Here is a 21,343-nt window from a genome sequence, read left to right on the forward strand (position 1 = left end):
CTCATAAAAAAATAATCCTTGCCTTAGGTGTGGTTAGAACATCTATCTAACTTGATCAAACATGCCTAAGATTAAGTGTGGCAAAGTGTGACAAGGTATGGCTAGGAAGCAAACAGCCCCTTAGCACTGCTAAAGATAATATAAGCTAAGACTAGCTTGGCCATATATAATTCACTCACGTGAAAGGCAAGATGCTTAATTGCCTGACAACTGACAGCACAGTGAATTTGCAACTGCGTGTGCATAGGAAGACGTGACAGACATGCGATAGTGAGCAGGCCACGGAGGCAGCCCAGGGTGATAGATAAGAGAAACCGCACCAATAAAATACTTTGAGCGCTGAGAGCATCCCATTCCGAGAGAGCTTTTACAATTTTTAGAGATGTTAACCCTCTTCTGATCTTCTCTTCCAAACCAAACTAACCCACGAGGCGTTGCACTTGCGGACTTCCCGCCGTGATCAGATCAATCCGATCACCGGCACTGCCCACCGCTACCACCGATCGATTCATTCGCGCGCCATGGCAGCTGAAACAGATCACCACCGACGCGCTGATCACGTCGTGCTGTTCCCGTTCATGGCGCAGGGCCACCTCGCGCCGTTCCGCTGCCTCGCCGCCCTCGTGCGCCGCTGCCGGCCGGACGCCCGGGTCACCTTCGTCGCCACCTCCTGCACGGCCGAATCCCTCCGCGCCCACCTCGACGACGAAGGCATCGCCGTCCACGCCATCCCCTTCAGCCCCGCCAACGCCAGCGTACGCTCCTTCCAGCGGCTCATCGACCTCTTCCTCGCCTCCGAGTCCCTCCGTCCGGCGTTCCACCAGTTCATCGTGGAACTCAGACGCTCCGACCCCCTCGCCGACGTGCACGTCGTGGCGGACATGTTCCTGGCCTGGACGGTGGACGTCGCCCGCGGCGACCCCGGCGTCACGCACTCCGTCCTGCTCACCAGCAGCGGCTACGGCTCGGCGCTCTACTTCTCGATCTGGAACAGCGTCCCGCTTGTCCCCAACGACGAGGATGACGAATGCTTCATCCTCCGGAGCTTCCCGGACATCAGCGTCCACCGTTCGCAGCTCACCGATCACCTCGCGGCGGCCGACGGCTGCGACGCGTGGTCCACCTTCATCCGCAGGCAGATCGTCGCCTTCTCACGTGCCGACGCGCTGCTCGTCAACACCGCCGAGAAGCTGGAGCCAAAGGGCCGCTGCTCCGGGCAGCAAGATCGGCATTGCCGGAGAAGGCCACAACGACTAGCCCCATCTTGGCTTGGCTCGGCAAGCAACCGCCAGGCTCGGTGCTGTACGTGTCGTTCGGGTCGGTGTACACGATCTCCGCGTCGCAGGCGACGGAGCGGGCAATGGGGCTAGAGAAGAGCGGACACAAATTCGTGTGGGTGGCCAAGCCCGCCGCCGACATGAACGGCAGCGAGTCGCCGTTGTCGGGTCTGCCGGAGGGGTTCGTGGAGAGAATGGAGGCGGCAGGGCGCGGGCTGGTGGTGCAGTGCTGGGCACCGCAGGTGGAGATCCTGGCGCACCCTGCCACGGGCGCCTTCCTGACGCACTGCGGGTGGAACTCGGCGCAGGAGAGCCTCACAGCCGGCGTGCCGATGGTTGGGTGGCCGCTCTCAGCGGAGCAGTTCTACAATGCCAAGTTGCTAGCGGAGGAGATGGGGGTGTGCGTGGAGCTGGCGCGCAGCGCGTCGGCGGCCGTGACGAGGGACGAGGTGGTGGAGGCGGTGGAGAGGGTGCTCGGCGAGACGTCCGGAGTGTGCGCCGCGATGAGGCGGATGGCCACCGAGGTGAAGGAGGTGATCGACGCTGCTACCGACGGCGACTGCGATGAGTCGTCGCTGGGAGTGACCCGGAGGTTCTTGGAGGCGATGGCACGTACGCGATGATGGGATAGACGTCACGGTTCGATTGGCTGCATAGTGCTATTCGATTAGGGGTGATACGGATTCAATAGTGCTCCTACCACTTCTATTTCCATATTTTCAAAACGAATATGAATATCAATACAGATGTTATCGGATATGAATGTGGATCGGATGTTACTCGAATACAGATACATATTGGATGTTAGTTGATTCGGAACGGATAGGAATAATAGCGACATATTGCTTAAGAAAATTAGTTGATGCGGAACGGATAGAAATAATCAACTTCAATGTACAATAAAACAATGATAAATAGGTTTATCAATAAATACTACTGTAATGCATAGTAATTTCTAAATTTAATCATACAAACAGTAAAATTTGACTACTTATTTGGCTTTTATGTTTGATAATTGGCATATTGGGCTAGAATTTCAAAAATTACCTCCCACAATCTAATTCATATACGGATATATCCACTTCCATATCCATATTTGTGTCAAAATCTCATACAATATATTTTTTAAAAATTAAATTAAATTCGGATACAGATAATTTCCATTTTCATTTTAGTTCCGATGCAGATGTTTTGGATACGAATAGGCATTTTCACGAATATGAATATCGGATATTTAGAATTATCCACTACCAATTTCCACCCCTACTTTTAGATCATGAGAATTTTCATGTGTTATCAGATCAAGTTGTATATGAGAATTCGGGGGCAATTGAGTGTAAAATGGCTGCACCGGTGAGTTGAGTTAAATCCATAAAACCTCAACAATTATGTTGTCGTTAGCGAAAAACCATCATTTTTTATTTTTTGACACACTACAGACGCGCAGACGCTCATCTAAAATGCACCGAATGTAATGTTAATCGGTGACAAAAACACTGGATTCATGTTGACCATCGATCTACACACACAGATGCCACATGACCATCCCTAATATTAGGACATCTTCATAGCTGATCCACAAATTTTCTCCCACATCTGTACGTGGAGAGAGGGGGACAATCCACACACACACAGATGCAAGAGCCGGCCATTCAAACTTAATCTTCCGTCTCGACTGCTCGTCTACATTTCGGACATCGCTGCTCCCCGTCCTTCCCTCCCCTCGGCCGCTTGCCTTGTCGCCCGGTCCCTTCCCCTCCTTTCGCCACCGGTCGTCTGCTCCGAAACACTTGCCATTGACCAGCGGGATCATGGATCACCCTTATCCGCAGCCTGTTGGACCATGGAAATAGGCCATTGCAGCCCATTTAAGCCCACATGCTTGTTCGCTTAAAGACATAAAGACTTTTTATCCTTTGAGCGAAACAATCGTCACCGTTTTGTTGTAATTGTAGGACTCTTAATTTTTGTTTTGTTGTAATTGCATATCTCAAGCCGAAGAGGATTGGTAGTATTATGTCCATTTTGTTGAAAACATCAGGTCAAAATAAAGAAGGTTGCAGCTGAAGGGCAAATTGAAGTTATTCTTGTGTATCTTTCATGTAAGACTATTTGTATTGTAATTCCACAATTTTGAAATGATTTTCTGAAACATAATATTGCGAGACTCGATTGATCTATTTGTGTTATTCTTTTGCCATATATGATATGCCACTTAGATTAGGCAAATTTTTTTAAAGTGTGCACACCCTCCATTTTTCCCCTAGGTCCGCCATTGACCCCGCCCCATTCTTCCCTCTAGCTCCCCTCACTTCTTGGGGAAGGTCTGACTATGCTGTGGGGGTGGTTGCTCGGATCCAATGGGCTCGGGCGGTCAGCGTGGTGCGCCGGTCTGGCGGTGGCGCTGGCTACTCTTGGTCGTGTGGACGGGGGGTTGCGGCGTGTGGTGGCCAGGCCATCGGCCCTGGTGCGTGGCGTTCGTTTCCAGCCGGATTTGTAGCGGTTGTGCTCGATCTGTCCAGGAGCGGCTTGGCGCAGGGGTGGTGGCGGCATGGTGTGCATTGTTGTGGCTTCCAAAGCCCTCGCTGCAGTAGTGCAGGTGGTGCTGGCGTCAATGTAGGCAGTCCACCATGGTGATGTGGTCGTGAGCGTCATTCCTTTCCTTTTGGTCTGGCTCACCATTGCGGAATCCATGTGGAGCTACGGCTGATCTCGCAAGGTTCGTTGTGGTCTGGCTTCTCCCTAGGGCCAGAGATGGTAAGGCATAAGGCTTAGGGCGAAAGCCTTGTTCTTCGGCAGGGGTCGTTTTTTGGCGATGTTGGAGCCCATGGGAGTCCTCCTCCTTGAGGCATTGTCGAAGAGTACTTCCTTCAATTGGGACATGACCAGGCAGAGTCGATGTGGCATTGGAGGTTGTGGATTGGCCAAATCCATCCCGGGTTTTTGGTGGGGTGATCGTGCACGGGTTTAGGAGAGAACTTTTTGGTTGACAGGGGTCGATGCCCGTGACGGCGGCGTCCTCGGGTGTAGCTACATTCTTGAAGGTGTCTCCGAAGATCTTGTTTGCAATTAATCTGGGATGAGATCACGTTAGATGGTGGTGGTCTGTTTGAATTGGCTTCAACAGTTGTTGTTTTCTTCTCTTTCTATTTCCGTGTTTTTAGTCAGTTTTTCTTATAAACTTGCAACCTCAGTATTGTTTCTCTCTTAATAAAGCCGGCGGAGCTCCTGCGTTGCATGTCACAGAAATAAAAATGAAGAGATTTTTTTTCCTAAAATTTAGAGATTCAAACTCGACAGAGTCTGTCACAAAACGTCTGTTGAAATTCTTTTTTTTAAGCTGACACTTTTTTTTTGCGAGATAGCTGACTCATGTGTTGTGTGCTCTTGCAGCAACCGAGCACAAAGTCTGCTCTCCAAATTTCCGACACGCGGTCAGTGTGTTCTTTGGGTCCACGGGTATGCATTGTGTCTTGGACGACGTACGTGTGCTCAAATAATCGGTGTTTGGTGAGGTACTTTAGTTTAGTCAGTGTGGGTTCACAGCTGAGGACGTTCTCTGTATCCACAGTATACTCGTTTAGAAGGTAGTGGGAATCTAGAAACATGCCATGCCATGCGTGTTGAAACCTATAAGGGATAAAATCACGACGAATCGCAAACGAAAAAAAAGTACCACGAGAAAATCCTCCACAAACTACAGAGGATTAGCAGTTACTATATGCAATGATCAACGATCAAGAGATGTAAACTCACTCGGGCTGTTCTCCAAATTCTATTTTCATCCAGTACCATTAACCTGACCAATAGTTCTCTATTGGATACCATGATATCAGCATTTCATGAGCTTGTGAACTTCAGGAGCTACTCTTACAAAAAGGAAAAGAAAAACCATACAATCTTGTGCTTCGACCAGTAGTTTCCATTCGAGATGGACGCTTCGCCGAAATTTGTTCTACCTTTTCTTCATCCATCTAATTCTCTCCACCTTATTATGTCAGATAACAACTCCCTGGAAACCAACAGATCAGAAAACTTGACGCAGACTGTTCTAGCACCTTACTTGGCACATTTATTGTTGATTGTTGGCTTTATGGTATCTAACCAGTCTTTCCGGCTGGTACCTTACTTGGCACATTTGGCAACAGCTTTCCCAAAATGGCAAAATCTGAATAATTACATACTTTTTTTCCGGTCAAGGATAATTACAATGTCTTGGCAACCTTGTCATATATTTGATTCTGCCCAGATAACTTTGCAATGTACATATTTTCACGAACAGCGTTGAATCCACCACCTGCATTTTTTAAATGAGCATGATTGCATAAAGTATGTAAAACAAGTGCCCCGAAAGCCATCTATCGTAATTGTTGACAATAAAGGTTTGAATTGCTTGGTGGCTGCTAGCTCCTCAACATCAGAAGAAAATACCATAATAAGATATTTTATTGATCCTATTGGAAGCATTCTGCTTTCTTGATCTTTTGATGGCGTCTTCTTCGATTTCAGTTTTCTAGCACACCAGAAATGCATCTCATAGTTGTTTCGGGTTCAGGCCCGGGCCAGGGGTTGCAGATAACTTGTTCATGTCTATCTCTATGAGCCGACTCGCTTGGTGAGAGTCCTTGACCAACGATGGACCTAATTAATTGGTTGTTGTAGGACTATCAATGCTGTCAAGTATCTTGCTCTTCCTCTGGGGCGCTGGAAATTCAGCCATGATGTGACATTGCACGATGAAGGATGAGAGACTTCAAGCTTGTGATGCGAGTCGAAATTGTCGTTAGGTTGTAAATGGATCTATTGCAATACTTGTGTGACTCCATAATATAAAACGAGATTGACTACTCCGAGGATAAATCGACCGATTTATATGACTAATGTGTGTATGAGTTTCATCTGAAGTAGCGCATCAACAAAGGATGTAACCCGACACAAAATGATCCTCATGACCAATATACTCCTTCAGTCTCAAGGTACAATGCGTATAAGAGTTTTCAAGTCAAACTGCATAATCTATGACCAAGTTTATAGAAAAATTAGAAACATCTAATACCCAGTCAATACCATTAGATTCATCATGAAATATATTTTCACATGCCATATATTTGGTATTGTATATATAAATATATTTTCTAGAAATTTGATAAAACTTTGTGTAGATAGATTTTCATGAAAATCAATGTGCACTACATTATGATATGAAGGGAGTCACCCTCCAAGTTTACGTGGGGCTAAAGTACCCGCCACTAGTAGAAAAGAGGGCTTTGGTTCAGGCCGGTTCAGCCCATTAGTCCCGGTTCAGTCCACAACCGAGACCCATGGGGGCATTGGTTCCGGTCCGTGAGCCCAGGGGGCCGGCCGGGCCATGTGGGCCATTGGTCCCGGTTCATCTGGACCTTTTGGTCCCGGTTGGTGGGACGAACCGGGACCAATGGGCCTGGATCCTGGCCCACCACCATTGGTCCCGGTTGCTGGCTTGAACTGGGACAACAGGCTGCCCATTAGTCCCGGTTCATGCCACGAACTGGGACCATTGAGGTGCCTATATATACCCCTCGCCCGCGAGCAGAGCACTCCACTGCTCTGTTTTTCTCTGGCCGGAGAGGGGAGGGCTTTGTGGTGCTCTAGCTCACCTCCTATGCACATGAGGTGTTCGATGAAATGCCCGAGCCACACTAGTTAAGTTTTCTCCTCTCGAAGCACGACCTCCGAACTCTATTTTTCCCGACATTTGTCTAGGTTTATATTAGCGGCCCATCACGCCCTGTCCCCGTCTTCACTGTCATTGATCGCCCGCGCCAATCTCGTAGCCGGCACCACCGTGGTGAGCCTCTTGTTCTTATCTTCTTTCTGAAAGAAAAAACTTCTTGCTTTAGATAGATACTTGTCTAATTTTCTTACTATTTGTCTAGGTTTATTCGGATGTGGTATATATTATCTTTATAACTATTGCTTCATTTATTGTTTATGAAAATTATGCCGACCAAGGTGACATAGATTTTATTTATCTAGGAGGTATGTGAACCGGAAATTCCAACCGACCCTATTGTCAAGAGGTTAAATTTAGTTGAAGAAGAAAACAATTTCTTGAAGGAAAAAATAAGAAAAATTGAGGAGGTGAAGATGATATTGGAGTTGCATGTTGCGGATGTCGTCGATGATCACAAGATCAAGATGGATGCAATGCGCTTGAAGATTAGAAAGATTAGAAAATATTCCATTCATACCGAGGCTTGGTATCATTATGCCGTTGGATCAATTGTTACCTTGGTTGCGATTATGATCGCATTTGTTTTCGCATTGAAATGTTTTACATAGTTTCAATGTATGGTTTAATTAATTTAGATGCTCTGGAGAGCTTTATGTTGTTAGATGAGAACTATGTATGTACTTTGGTTTTAATGTGATGATGAGTTTCTATTAATTTGGTCACTTAATTATCTATACATGATGTTCTGTAATGTTTTTTGACACACTTAATTATATATAATGCACGCAGATGAACCGGCAATGGATGTACGGTGACAGACGCACCTCAGAGTACATTAAGGGCGTGCATGATTTTCTCAAAGTGGCTGAGGCAAACAAGTAGAATGGTTTTATGTGTTGTCCATGCCCTAAATGTGGGAATACGAAGTCTTACTCTGACCGGAAAATCCTTCACACCCACCTGCTTTACAATGGTTTCATGCCACACTATAATGTTTGGACGTGGCATGAAGAAATAGGGGTTGTGATGGAAGACGGCGAAGAAGAAGAGGACGATGACAACTATGTGCCCCCTGAATATGGTGATGCTGCAACGGGGGAAGCTGCTAAAGATCAAGAGGAACCAGATGATGTGCCCAATGATGCTGCAACGGGGGAAGCTGCTGAATATCAAGAGGAACCAGACGATATGCCCGATGATGATGATCTCCGCCGGATCATTGTCGATGCAAGGACGCAATGCAAAAGTCAAAAGGAGAAGCTGAAGTTCGATCGCATGTTAAAGGATCACAAAAAAGGGTTGTACCCCAATTGCGAAGATGGCAACACAATGCTCGGTACCGTACTGGAATTGTTGTAGTGGAAGGCAGAGAATGCTGTGCCTGACAAAGGATTTGAGAAGCTACTGAAAATATTGAAGAAGAAGCTTCGAAAAGATAATGAATTACCCGATAGTACATACGCAGCAAAGAAGGTCATATGCCCTCTAGGATTGGAGGTGCAGAAGATACATGCATGCCCTAATGACTGCATCCTCTACTGCGGTGCGTACAAGGATCTGAATGCATGCCCGGTATGCGATGCATTACGGTATAAGATCAGACGAGGTGACCCTGGTGATGTTGGCGGCGAGCCCCCCAGGAAGAGGGTTCCTGCAAAGGTGATGTTGTATGCTCCTATAATACCACGGTTGAAACGTCTGTTCAAAAACGGAGAGCATGCCAAGTTGATGCGATGGCACAGTGAGGACCGTAAGAAAGACGGGAAGTTGAGAGCACTCGCTGACGGGTCGCAGTGGAGAAAAATCGAGAGAAAGTACTGAGATGAGTTTGCAAGTGACCCAAGGAACGTATGGTTTGCTTTAAGCGCAGATGGCATTAATCATTTCGGGGAGCAGAGCAGCGATCATAGCACCTGGCCCGTGACTCTATGTATGTATAACCTTCCTCCTTGGATGTGCATGAAGCGGAAGTTCATTATGATGCCAGTTGTCATCCAAGGCCCTAAGCAACCAGGCAACGACATTAATGTGTACCTAAGGCCATTAGTTGAAGAACTTTTACAGCTGTGGAATGGAAACGGTGTACGTACGTGGGATGAGCACCAACAGGAGGAATTTGACCTAAAAGCGTTGCTGTTCGTGACCATCAACAATTGGCCCGATCTCAGTAACCTTTCAGGACAGACAAACAAGGGATACCACGCATGCACGCACTGTTTAGCTGACACCGAAAGTATATACCTGGGAAGCTGCAGGAAGAATGTGTACCTGGTTTTTATAATTTCAACTATTCTTATAGTAAAGTTAATCACAAACTTGTGATTCACAAAAATTTCAAAGAATTCAAATTTTAACTATTAAAATTTGAAAAGTAATGGCACTAACAGAAAGTTTATAATTTTTCTGACCTAAAAGCAAAAAGAATTAAAAAATAAAGCAAAAAACAAAAGAAAATAAATAATGCAAAAAACAAAACAAAAAAACTGGAAAAAGTAAAAAAAAACTGCCACCTATTGGGCCACCATGGCCTGAATACGACTAGAAACCCAACTTGGGCCAGGATTCAGGCCCGCAGAAGGTCCAATAGGCCCATAGGCAGCACAGTGTGAGATTAGGCCCATAAGCCTGCATTTGAGAGGAGCTCGAGAGAGTAGCCGCAGTGGGGCTTATAAACCACTCCGAGCCCCTCTCAACCAGCGAGGTGGGACTAAACTTTTGGCCGCGGGCAGCGCAAGGCCTTTGGTCCCGGTTGGTGGCACCAACCGGGACTAAAGGAGGGCATTGGTACCGGTTCGTGACACCAACCGGTACCAATGCCCTCCTTTAGTCCCGGTTGGTGCCACCAACCGGGACCAAAGGCCGCCGCTTCCCGCCCTTTGGGCTGCCGAAAACTGGCCTTTGTTCCTGGTTGGTGGCACCAACCGGGACTAAAGGGGGCCATTGGCCCGGTTGGTGCCACAAACCGGGACCAATACTCTGTGTATATAAGCAGGACTTAGGAATTTTCAGTTTCATCGACCATTTGCCCCCGACGACGCCGAGCTCATCGACGCCGCCAGGCTGCCCGTGCTCGCCGTCGTCGCCCGCTCCTCGTCGACGTCGCCCTGCGCACTTGCCCCAACGGATCGCCGCCCGCTCCTCGTCGTCGTCGCCCTGCCCCCACGTGCCGCCCCGCCTCGAGCTCCCCTACTCTGACGCGTGCGCCGCCTTGGCGCCCCGAGCCCCTGCCCTGTGCTCGCCGTCGCCGCCCGCTCCTCGTCGCTGTCGCCCCGCGCCCTTGCCCCGACGGATCGCCGCCCGGTCCTCGTCGCTGTCGCCCTATCCCCAAGCGCCGCCCCGCCTCGAGCTCCCCTGCTCCGACACGCGCGCTGCCCCGGCGCCCCGAGCCCCTGGCCCGTCCCGCCCCCGCGCGCCGGCGCCCTCGTTGCCCCCTCCGTCGCCATCGTCATCGCTAGCCGCCCCCGCTGTGAACCGCCGGGCCACCCCGGCTCTGTTTTTGTTCAAAATGTATAAAAAAATTGTTCAGAGCATGTTTTTGTTCACATGTGTATTTTTTTGTTCATATGTGTATTAATGTTTTTTCCATATATGTAATTTTTCTAGTTGTAAAAGAGTTAGAAAATTTAGAATATGCTAAATATATATGTCAAAAATCTTTTTTTGTTCATAGAAAGTTTTTTGTTCATATATAGAAAGTTTTTATATATGACTATGGATATATATTCGATATATATGAGAAATGATGATCCATGGAAAAGTTTTATATATGCAAAAGTTACATTTTTAGAAAAGTCAACCTACCCCTCCCGCTGATATACCCCGTGTCCCGATAAGTTTTATATATAGAAAATTTCGATATACCCCGTGTCCTGATAACTTCAACACGAGGGGGGGTGGTTCGACCTACCCCCCTCCCTGATAACATTATTTTCCCATGTATGTATGTCGTCGTTATCGATATAAACCCCTCCCGGATAACTTCGACCGTGATAACTTATACCACGGGAGCACCCCCCGGCCCTCTCACTCGACCAAAACTCTCGAGGACACCCAAACCCTAGAAAAAAAAGATGATAGTCTCCTACCCCTCCCGCCGCACCCCTAACCTTGAAGCGTTGCCGAGACCACCCCAAACCCGGAATAAGCTCGGTCTATGTTTGCCACTAATATATCCACCTGCTGTCATGTTTGTGTAATAATTGCCATGTTGTAATATTTGCAGAAACAATGGAGCACATATGAGACGAGGAAGCAGAGGAGGTGTTGGGGGACATAATCTTAGCCGGAGGTGATATCTTGTCGTATCTTAACGACAATGATGGTCTGGAAGAACAGGGTGAAGAAGCAGGCTACGGTGATCGGAGAATGGAGGAGGAAAGACATGATTATGATGGCTCCGGTGACCCAATGACGGTGCAAGAAGGAGACCGTGATGACGGCTCCGGTGAACGAACCGAGTCCGGCCAGGTATATATATTAGTTAAGCTTATGCTGACTAGCTAATTGATGCATTCATGGTTTTGTATATGTACACATATTAATTAACTTTCGTCTTTCTTCTTTTTTCTAGACCTCCGGATCGAACACAACTTCTGTAAAGAGACGAGGCCCGAAGAAAAAGTTGCGCTCCGATGAGAGGTTTGAGATCACAGCAATCACGCACGACGGCAAACCAATTGAACCCATCCTGACAAAGGAAGCATTTGCTGCTTAGTGCGCGGTTCTTGTTAGGGACAAGATCCCGATCAGCATCCACCAATGGTATAAGCCTAAGAACAAAGACCCTGAGGTGTCTTATGTCAATGATATGCAGAAAGATGATCTTTGGACTGAGCTGAAGGCAAATTTCACCCTACCACCAGAGGAGAATCCGGAGAAGCCAGTTAAAGAGCAATTAATCAAGTCTCATGCTCTTAAGAAGATGGCAGGCCTATTTAGGAGGTGGAAGAATGAGCTGAAAAGGTTTGTCGACAAAGAAGAGACACCAGAATTCATCGGCAAATATGAGAAGATCAGAGATCACTGGCCCGCATTTGTGGCCCACAAGACATCGAAAAAGAGTAAGAAGATGTCAGCGAAAAACAAGCAAAATGTTGTGAAAAAGAAGCTTCACCATCGCACGGGGTCAGGTGGCTACCTCAAAGCCCGGCCTAAGTGGGCCAAGGCTGAGAATGATCTGCTTGATAAAGGGATCGAACCAGAGACAATGAACTGGCCAAACCGTTGCCGGACTTGGTTCTTCGGGGCTAGCGGAACCTTGGACCCTGTATCAGGGAAGTGCCTTTGGACGGACGATCAAATGAAAATACCAGTCAGGAGGCTTCAACACTATATCGATGCAGCGCAGGAAGGGACGTTCGTTACAGACAGAGAGGACGACGAGCTCACAATGGCCCCGGGAATCCTGAGCACCCTGGACGGACACGAGGCACGCCAGGATCCGTTCTGTGGAAGGCTGGGTTTCCGGACGCAGGCGGTTACAAATGCCAAGAGAGGAGGAAGAAAGTGCAGCAGACCGAACTGCAGGAGCTGCAGGCAAGGGTACTAGCGATAGAGGAACGAGAAGCAAATCGCAGCAAATGAACTGCCGAAGCTTCCCCCGAAGCTACCCCGCCATCTCAGTGGAGAAGCAGTGAGGCTTCCACCGAGCTACTTCAGCTGGAGCATGTCTTGACGGCTCCTGCTAGCTACCCCGTGGATGCTATCACGGAGTCTCAAAATTGCCACCTTATGACGCAATGGCAGAACTTAAAAGTCAAGGCGGCTGTCGGCTCTGTTCGACCTTCTGAACCCGGCGCAACTTTTCACTGTCGTCCGATTTTAGAAGGATATGATAGGGTGACGGTGGACGAAATAACGGAGGGATTTGAGGACCTCTAGCTTCACCACCCTACCAGTGAAGGGGAGACTCGGCTGGGTTCTACTCTGAAGACTCCATGCCTATGGCGGAAGGAGTTTCATCAACCTTCCGAACTAGACGCCTCCGCCTCCTCCTCCTCCTCTGGCGAGTCAGGGCACTCCGCCTCCTCCATCGCCTCCTCCTCCGGCGAGTGACGATCAGGGCACTCAGCCTCCTTCTCCGGCGCGTGGCGGCACTCTGCCTCCTTCTCCGCCTGCGCCGGCATGCCCGAGTAGCCAGAAGCCTCCTCCTTCTCTGCCTCGGCAACAAGGGCGGAAGAGACCCGCCGCCGCCCCGACTGCTCCGGCGCATTGTAGTCCTTCTCCTCCGCCTCGTAAGCAAGCACGATAGAAGACAGCCGCAGCCGCTCCGTCTGCTCCGGCGTCTAGCAGTACAGCTAGAGGCGGGAGGCAATACAGATATGGTCCACCTCTCAAGCCTCTAGAGAAGTTATCATACGAGAGGACCGAGGAGGAAAACACGAAGATCATGCGGACCGAAGTGAAGGACTTCTTTGAAGGGTTGAAAGCAAAGAGACATCCACCTCCGGAGGAGAAGGTAGATCCGGTGAAAGCAAAGCGCACTATCGATGCCCTGAGGAAACCACCAAAGTCTCCGTCGAGAACCACCTATGAGCACTGTCGGTCTGAAAGTACAGTCAGTGATCAAAGGTTAAAAGAACGAGTGTCCGTGTCAAAACCGGCGGATCTCGGGTAGGGGGTCCCGATCTGTGCGTCTTAGGGTGATGGTAACAGGAAGCAAGGGACACAATGTTTACCCAGGTTCGGGCCCTCTCGATGGAGGTAAAACCCTACTTCCTGCTTGATTGATATTGAAGATATGAGTAGTACAAGAGTAGATCTACCACGAGATCATAGAGGCTAAACCCTAAGAGCTAGCCTATGATGGTATGATTGTAATTGTGATCGGCCTTCTAAGGACCATCCTCTTCGGTTTATATAGACACCGAAGAGGGCTAGGGTTTACATGGAGTCGGTTACAAGGAAGGAAATACAATATCCAGATCGCCAAGCTTGTCTTCCACGCAAAGGAGAGTCCCATCCGGACACGGGACGAAGTCTTGAGTCTTGTATCTTCATGCATTGATAGTCCGGACGATGTATATAGCCCGGCTGTCCGGATACCCCCTAATCCAGGACTCCCTCAGTAGCCCCTAAACCAGGCTTGAATGACGATGAGTTTGGCATTGCAAGGCGGGTTCCTTCTCCGAATACTCCAATGTACCCATCACGACGAACAGTGTCTGGCATCTCATCAATGTTGTACTCCTTGGCTTCAGTGCTTCAATAATGACCATCTCCACGTGTCGAGGGAATGCGAGGAGTCGAAGCATTTTTGCATTTGAAGAGACGGGGATTCCCAGATCCAAACATCACTCTCCCTCCTCGAGCAAGCATCCAACAGAGCGCCCAAAAAAACCATTCCAACATGGCCAGTCGTCGCAGCTCTTCTGCTCGCTCCCCTTGCCTCAACCGGGGACCGGGGAGAGTGTTTAGTTTCTCATAGTCGTTTGATAAAGTTACAAACCCAAGGGCTCCTCCCGCCGGCGTTCATGGTCCCTGTCCGAGCCGGGGTGGCCACCTTTAACGGTGGAGAACAAGCGGAGAGATCTCCCAGTCCATCTCCAGAGGAGCGAATATGCCTCATTCCGCATCTGTTAAGGGGCGTCGGGTTCCCTATTCATCAATTCCTTCGCGGGCTCCTGGAGTTCTACGGCCTCCAGTTGCACAACTTTACCCCAGCCTCCGTACTACATACAGCAGGGTATGTCGCCCTTTGTGAGCTATTTCTAGGTTGCGAGGCTCATGTCGGATTGTGAAAGAAGCTGTTCTGCCTTGTCCCCCACAACCAGGGAGAATCCCTATGTCAAGTGGGCGGGGCCGAAGTATGGCGTATCATTGAGACCGGATACCTATCCGACACTCCCAAGAAGGCACCAGATAACTGGGCTTCAGAGTGGTTTTATATTGACGACGCTCCCCGTCGGTGTCAAAACCGGCGGATCTCGGGTAGGGGGTCCCGAACTATGCGTCTAGGCGGATGGTAACAGGAGACAAGGGACACGATGTTTTACCCAGGTTCGGGCCCTCTTGATGGAGGTAAAACCCTATGTCCTGCTTGATTGATATTGATGATGTGGGTATTACAAGAGTAGATCTACCTCGAGATCAAGGAGGCTAAACCCTAGAAGCTAGCCTATGGTATGATTGTTGTTCGTCCTATGGACTAAAGCCATCCGGTTTATATAGACACCGGAGAGGGCTAGGGTTACACAGAGTCGGTTACAATGGTAGGAGATCTACATATCCGTATTGCCAAGCTTGCCTTCCACGCCAAGGAAAGTTCCATCCGGACACGAAACGAAGTCTTCAATCTTGTATCTTCATAGTCTTGGAGTCCGGCTGATGATGATAGTTCAGCTATCCGGACACCCCCTAGTCCAGGACTCCCTCAGTAGCCCCTGAACCAGGCTTCAATGACGACGAGTCCGGCACGCATATTGTCTTCGGCATTACAAGGCGGGTTCCTCCTCCGAAAAATTTATAGAAGATTGTGAACACCAGGATAGTGTCCGGCTCTGCAAAATAAATTCCACATACCACCGTAGAGAGAATAATATTTACACAGGTTCAATCTACTAACGTATTTTGTGGCGTGACATCACACCACCACCAAGCCTTTACTCGAATTGTTTTATTGTACCACCTCAGCGCGTTTAGCGAAGCGGTTTCCTTGGCACGTCTTGTCGAAGCAGAGATCGTGTTCCCCTTATTCCGGGATTCACATCAATACGGACGTGGGTAACCCAACCGCGCCATTGATTGCGGCGCTTGGGAGATAAGCGAGTTTTATCAGGCCGGTGGGGACGCATGGTTTCGTCCGCCCATATAAGGGGATAAAGATCTACCCTTTTACCTACGCCTTCTTCCTCCTTTGCTTATCCATCTCCGCGAACTCGAGCTCCAGCGCCCAAGTCCGCACATCTCACCTCAACCTTCTCCAACTATGTCCGGAGCGGGAGACAAGTGGATGGCCTCCTCCGTTACGGAGGGGCACATCCAAAAGCTGCGCGGCGCCGGATATCTGTCCAGCGACATCGCGCACCGGCTCCCCGACGAGGGGGAGCTCATTCCCACCCCCAGGCCCCATGAGAGGGTAGTATTCCTTTCCCATTTCCTCTGCGGACTGGGCTTCCCACTCCATCCCTTTGTCCAGGGGCTCATGTTCTACTACGGCCTGGATTTCCATGATCTGGCCCCGAATTTCATCCTCAACATCTCGGCGTTTATTGTCGTGTGTGAGGCCTTCCTCTGCATTCAGCCCCACTTCGGCTTGTGGCTCAAGACCTTCAGTGTCAAGCCGAAGGTTGTGAAGGGCAGCCAAGCGGAGTGTGGAGGCGCCATGGTGGGCAAGATGCCCAACGTTACTTGGCTCGAGGGCACCTTTGTGGAAACCATTAAGGGGTGGCAATCGGGGTGGTTCTACATCACCGAGTCGCGTGACCCTGAATGGGAAGCGGCCCCCGAATTCAGATCTGGCATCCCCATACGGCTCACCTCCTGGAAAGAGAGTGGCCGGACATGGGGTGATTCGGAGGAGCTGACCGGACTTCAAGCCTGCATACAAAAGCTAGTGAACAAGAAGCTCAAGCTTGTCAACGTAGTCCAGGTCATGCTCATCCGCCGGATTCTCCCTTGCCAACAATGGGACTTCAATATGTGGGAGTTCGATCCGGCGCAACACGAGACTTTGAGCGGGCTCTTCGACACTACGTACGAAGAGGCCTGGAGGGTGCTGTTTAAGGGCGCCGAGGCTCCCGCATCTGCTACCGAAGATCGCGGATTCAGCTCGCAGCGTCCGGCTAGCGAGGTAAGCGATTTTACCCTTTACGGGACACTTGTTTTCCATAGTTTGACTCTATGCGGGATCTAAACTCCCTCTCCTTTGACAGGACTGGCTGAAGAAGGCCGAGCAGACTAACTGTCTGGCCCCTTTGCCAGAAGACCCAGCGGACGCCCGCTTAACGGGGCTACTGGTTCCGACACCCCACGTTGTGCCGGAGAAGAAGGCCAAGAAGAAGGCCAAGAAGAAGGCCACGGGCACTCGAAAGAGTTCCCGTTTTCAGGTGTCATCGGACGATGACTTCGAGGCGGACTCCTCCCACGAAGGCGAGGAGGAGAAGAAAGAGGCCTCTCCCCCAGCGGGGGGAGGGAAGAAAAGGAAGGCCTCCCCAACGAGGGAGGCCGAAGGGTCCAAGAAGGGAAGGACTCTTCCCCCGGACTGCTCTGCCAACGCCGGCGACGACGACGAGGATTGGCCTCCAAGGGCCAAGCCCCTGGCGAGATCGTAAGTATCCGGACTCCCGAATAACTTCATGATTTTTCTTTTCACCACATGGTGTCTTTCTAATGCCGCATACAACCCTGCAGTCCGCCCAAGGATGATCTTCCCGCTTCGTCGAGCGGGTCCTTGGGTGCATCGGATATGGATTCCCTTCCGACCGCCTCCACCCCCCGTGATGCGGATGATGCCGAGGTGGGTTCCCGGGAAGGGACCCGCCAGGAGGAGGAGGCCCCGGAGGTGCCGCAGGGCAACCTCCCGGACTTTGCACCGGACTCCGCACCGGAACCTCTAGTGGCTCTAGAGTCCGGCGGGCAGCCCCTTCGTAAGAAGGGCAAGACCGTGACACCGGCGGCCTCCATCCAACCGGAGGCGCCAGATAGCTTGCTGGAGGCGCTCAACGGCGCTTCCATCAAAGAGGAACACCGCACCGTCATGAGTGCGGTGATTCAGAAGGTTCAGCTCGCCAAGAGCGGGCTGACCGAAGCCTGCAGCAGCCTTCTAACAGGCTTTGAGGTAAGAATTTTGATATATGTAAAATAGTACCGCATAGACAGTAGCCCCTAATGCTCGGTTCGGTGTTCGGAAAGAAAAGCCGGACTGAGGATCTAAAAAGATATACACATGAGTCATAAAAAATATGTCAATATGGGATTGCAGGCTGTGCTGCTGACCTCTGCCGTACTGACTGCAGAGGTCAATACTTTGAAGCAAAGCCTCGAGCGGTCCGAGAACGAGCTCGGCCGTGCCAAGAAGTAGCTTGAGGACAAGGAAGGTGAGTAACACCTTATTAAAATTGTACTTTACAGAAAAGGAATTGGTTGCAAGAAGAATGACAAGGATAACGTTGGTATTGCAGGGGCCATGAACGAGGTGGCAACCCTGAAGGAGGCGGTGTCGGCGGCCGAACGTAATGCGGCCGTGGAGCGTACCGAGCGAGAGAAGCAGGAGGCGCGGGTGGCGGAGGTACAGCAAGAGCTCCAGGCTCTCGTGGAAAAACATGAGAGTTTGGAGCGCGACTCGAAGACTCGAGAGTCCGAGCTTGCATCGGCTCTTGAGAGTGCCAAAGCCGCTAAGGCCGAAACCTACAAGGCCCTCCAGGAAATCGAGGCGTTGAAGAAAATAGCGGCGGGTAAGGCATTTTTCATGCAAAGTAAGCATGTGACTGTGAATTACCTATCACTTACCCGAATTCGGAGCTCTCCAGGAGCGTTCGCAGATCTGCCCCGCAGCGTGTCCGATGCTGCCGCTTTCTATAGGGACGAGGAGGGGAGCTCGACGGAGAAGGTCTTCTGGTCTCAGTATGCTGATGCCGGACATCCGGTGCCCCTGAGCGACCAGCTGAAGCAGCTGGTCGAGCTCCACAAGGTGTCCGAACAGGCCATGAAGGGCCTCATAGTTTGGCTGTGGCCCAAGGACGCCATGCCTGGGAGCTACTTCGGCCTGGTGCGGCGGCTGGTGGATGCGTGTCCATGGGTTGAAGTCATCAAGCACTCCGCCTGTATAGAAGTACCCGTCGGGCCCTTGCCTGCACAAAGGTGCAATGGGGCAAGATGGATGCTGAGAAGCTTGTGACAGACGCGCCACCGCCGGGCAAGGAGTATCGCACGCCCGAGATGTATTATAAGAGTGTCCTGAAGGGTGCCCGCATTATTGCGTGTGAGTGCTCCAAAGATGTAATATTTGAGTGGACTCGCATTTTGTTATCCTGTGCACTGAAAACTTTGTTCATATGCGCTAAGCAACACTTGTTAATTTAAAATATTACCTTATGTGCGGCCGTTTATCAAATCTGAGAGATGGCAAGTCGTCGGCTTCAGCCCCCATGACACGAGTGCTGGGGTGTTCGGGATAAATTTGAGCACTCTTGTTCCCATTTTTGGGTCCATCTAGGGAGGCGCTCAACACAACGAACAAGGCAACCGGACTTATAATGCTTGAACACTCTCACTTAGCCATAGAATTCTACAATTTTAAATTTCGGCGAAGCCCCTAGTGTTCGGAAGGCCGAATTTGGGGCGCTATCCAAGCCTGGGCCGGACAAAGCCGGTTCCTCGCTCTAAGCGGCATAATTCTTTAGGGACTCGAAAAAACCTCTCTAACAGCGACCGGCTCTCGCCTCATCATGACGGTCAGTTTTAGCTTTCTCCACTGAGGCGCTCGCCCAGCTCAACTGGGGCGCAATCGCAGTGGTTCTCCCACTGCTACCTTAGCCGATACAACGGAATGTAAGGTACCAAAACATGGTAGCCGGGCAAACCCAACTATTGACCCAAGACATGATTCGGAGCCAATGCATATAATGCTATAAGTTCGGGGTGCCGCACTTGTGAAAGTGTTCAGACTTATCACACCATGATGTGGGAAACATAAGCCCCTGGTGTATCTAGCCGTACCATAGTGTACGGATGCGACATGTCATAAATGAACATATGTATAAGAAAGAAATGCAATTATAAGCAAAAAGGTGATGCATTGTTTATTCAAGACATACTGCTGTGAATGCAGAACGATACAAATAGTGCGATAAGCAAGGATGGGACTATTAAGCATGTCCCCCTCCAGGGGTAGGCTGCGGAATGGTGTATAAAACAGATTTAATGCTCGTAATGGAGACCACCTGGATATTCGTCGTAGCCTTTCTCCTTCCCTGACTGTTGCATCGTGAGTTCGGTAGGGCTACTGCCGGACAGGGCCTCTGATGAACGGGGTCCTGTGGATAAAAAAAAGAAAAAGAGAAAAAAGAACGACACACTTGAGAGCCCCTAGTGTGGTTAAGCCGTATTCTGGGCCTATCGTGGTCGTGCCCCTCCCCCTATGCCCATGGTATCTCCAGAGTGTAATGATGTACACGAAGGACCAGTCTTGCAATATTACAGGGGCTGGGGTTGGGGCCGCATTGCTACGCGTGCTTGGAACGTGCCAGGTGGTCTTGTTGTAGGTTACTCCGGGCGCGTTTAGCCGTGTCCGGTCGCTTAACGGCCGGACTCGAGAATTGCCTTAAGAGGCTGCACTGTACTTCTGCCGCGAGAGCCGCTGTATGTTCCTCCGTTCGGAGAGAGCGTTCAGTGTTTCCGTTGACCGTGATGACTCCTCAAGGGCCTGGCATCTTGAGCTTGAGGTATGCGTAGTGCGGCACCGCGTTGAACTTTGCAAACGCGATACTTCCGAGCAGGGCATGATAGCCGCTGCCGAACGGAACTATGTCGAAGATTAACTCCTCGCTTCGGAAGTTATCCGGGGGTCCGAAGACCACTTCCAGTGTAACTGAGCCTGTACAATTGGCCTCTACACCTGGTATGACGCCTTTAAAGGTCGTTGTCGGTGTCAAAACCGGCGGATCTCGGGTAGGGGGTCCAGAACTGTGCGTCTGGGCGGATGGTAACGAGAGACAAGGGACACGATGTTTTACCCAGGTTCGGGCCCTCTTGATGGAGGTAAAACCCTACATCCTGCTTGATTGATATTGATGATGTGGGTATTACAAGAGTAGATCTACCACGAGTTCAAGGAGGCTAAACCCTAGAAGCTAGCCTATGGTATGATTGTTGTTCGTCCTACGGACTAAAGCCATCCGGTTTATATAGACACCGGAGAGGGCTAGGGTTACACAGAGTCGGTTACAATTGTAGGAGATCTACATATCCGTATCGCCAAGCTTGCCTTCCATGCTAAGGAAAGTCCCATCCGGACACGGGACAAAGTCTTCAATCTTGTATCTTCATAGTCTGGGAGTCCGGCCGATGATGATAGTTCGGCTATCCGGACACCCCCTAGTCCAGGACTCCCTCAGTAGCCCTTGAACCAGGCTTCAATGACGACGAGTCCGGCGCGCATATTGTCTTCGGTGTTGCAAGGCGGGTTCCTTCTCCGAATAATTTATAGAAGATTGTGAACACCAGGATAGTGTCCGGCTCTGCAAAATAAATTCCACATACCACCGTAGAGAGAATGATATTTACACAAGTTCAATCTGCAGACGTATTTGGTGGCGTGACGTCACACCACTACCAAGCCTTTACTCGAATCGTTTCTATTGTACCACCTCAGCGTGTTTAGCGAAGCGGTTTCCTTGACCCATCTTGTCGAAGC

The 21,343-nt window shown here is 50.1% G+C and overlaps 1 pseudogene; it reads left to right on the forward strand.

Moving 5' to 3' along the window:
• The first annotated feature begins 433 nt into the window (after window positions 1-433).
• On the forward strand, window positions 434-1,900 carry LOC123038963 (UDP-glycosyltransferase 92A1-like; annotated as a pseudogene).
• Window positions 1,901-21,343: the final 19,443 nt, after the last annotated feature.

The sequence above is a fragment of the Triticum aestivum genome, chromosome 2B (assembly GCF_018294505.1).
Source record: "Triticum aestivum cultivar Chinese Spring chromosome 2B, IWGSC CS RefSeq v2.1, whole genome shotgun sequence".
NCBI classification, from domain to species: Eukaryota; Viridiplantae; Streptophyta; class Magnoliopsida; order Poales; family Poaceae; genus Triticum; species Triticum aestivum.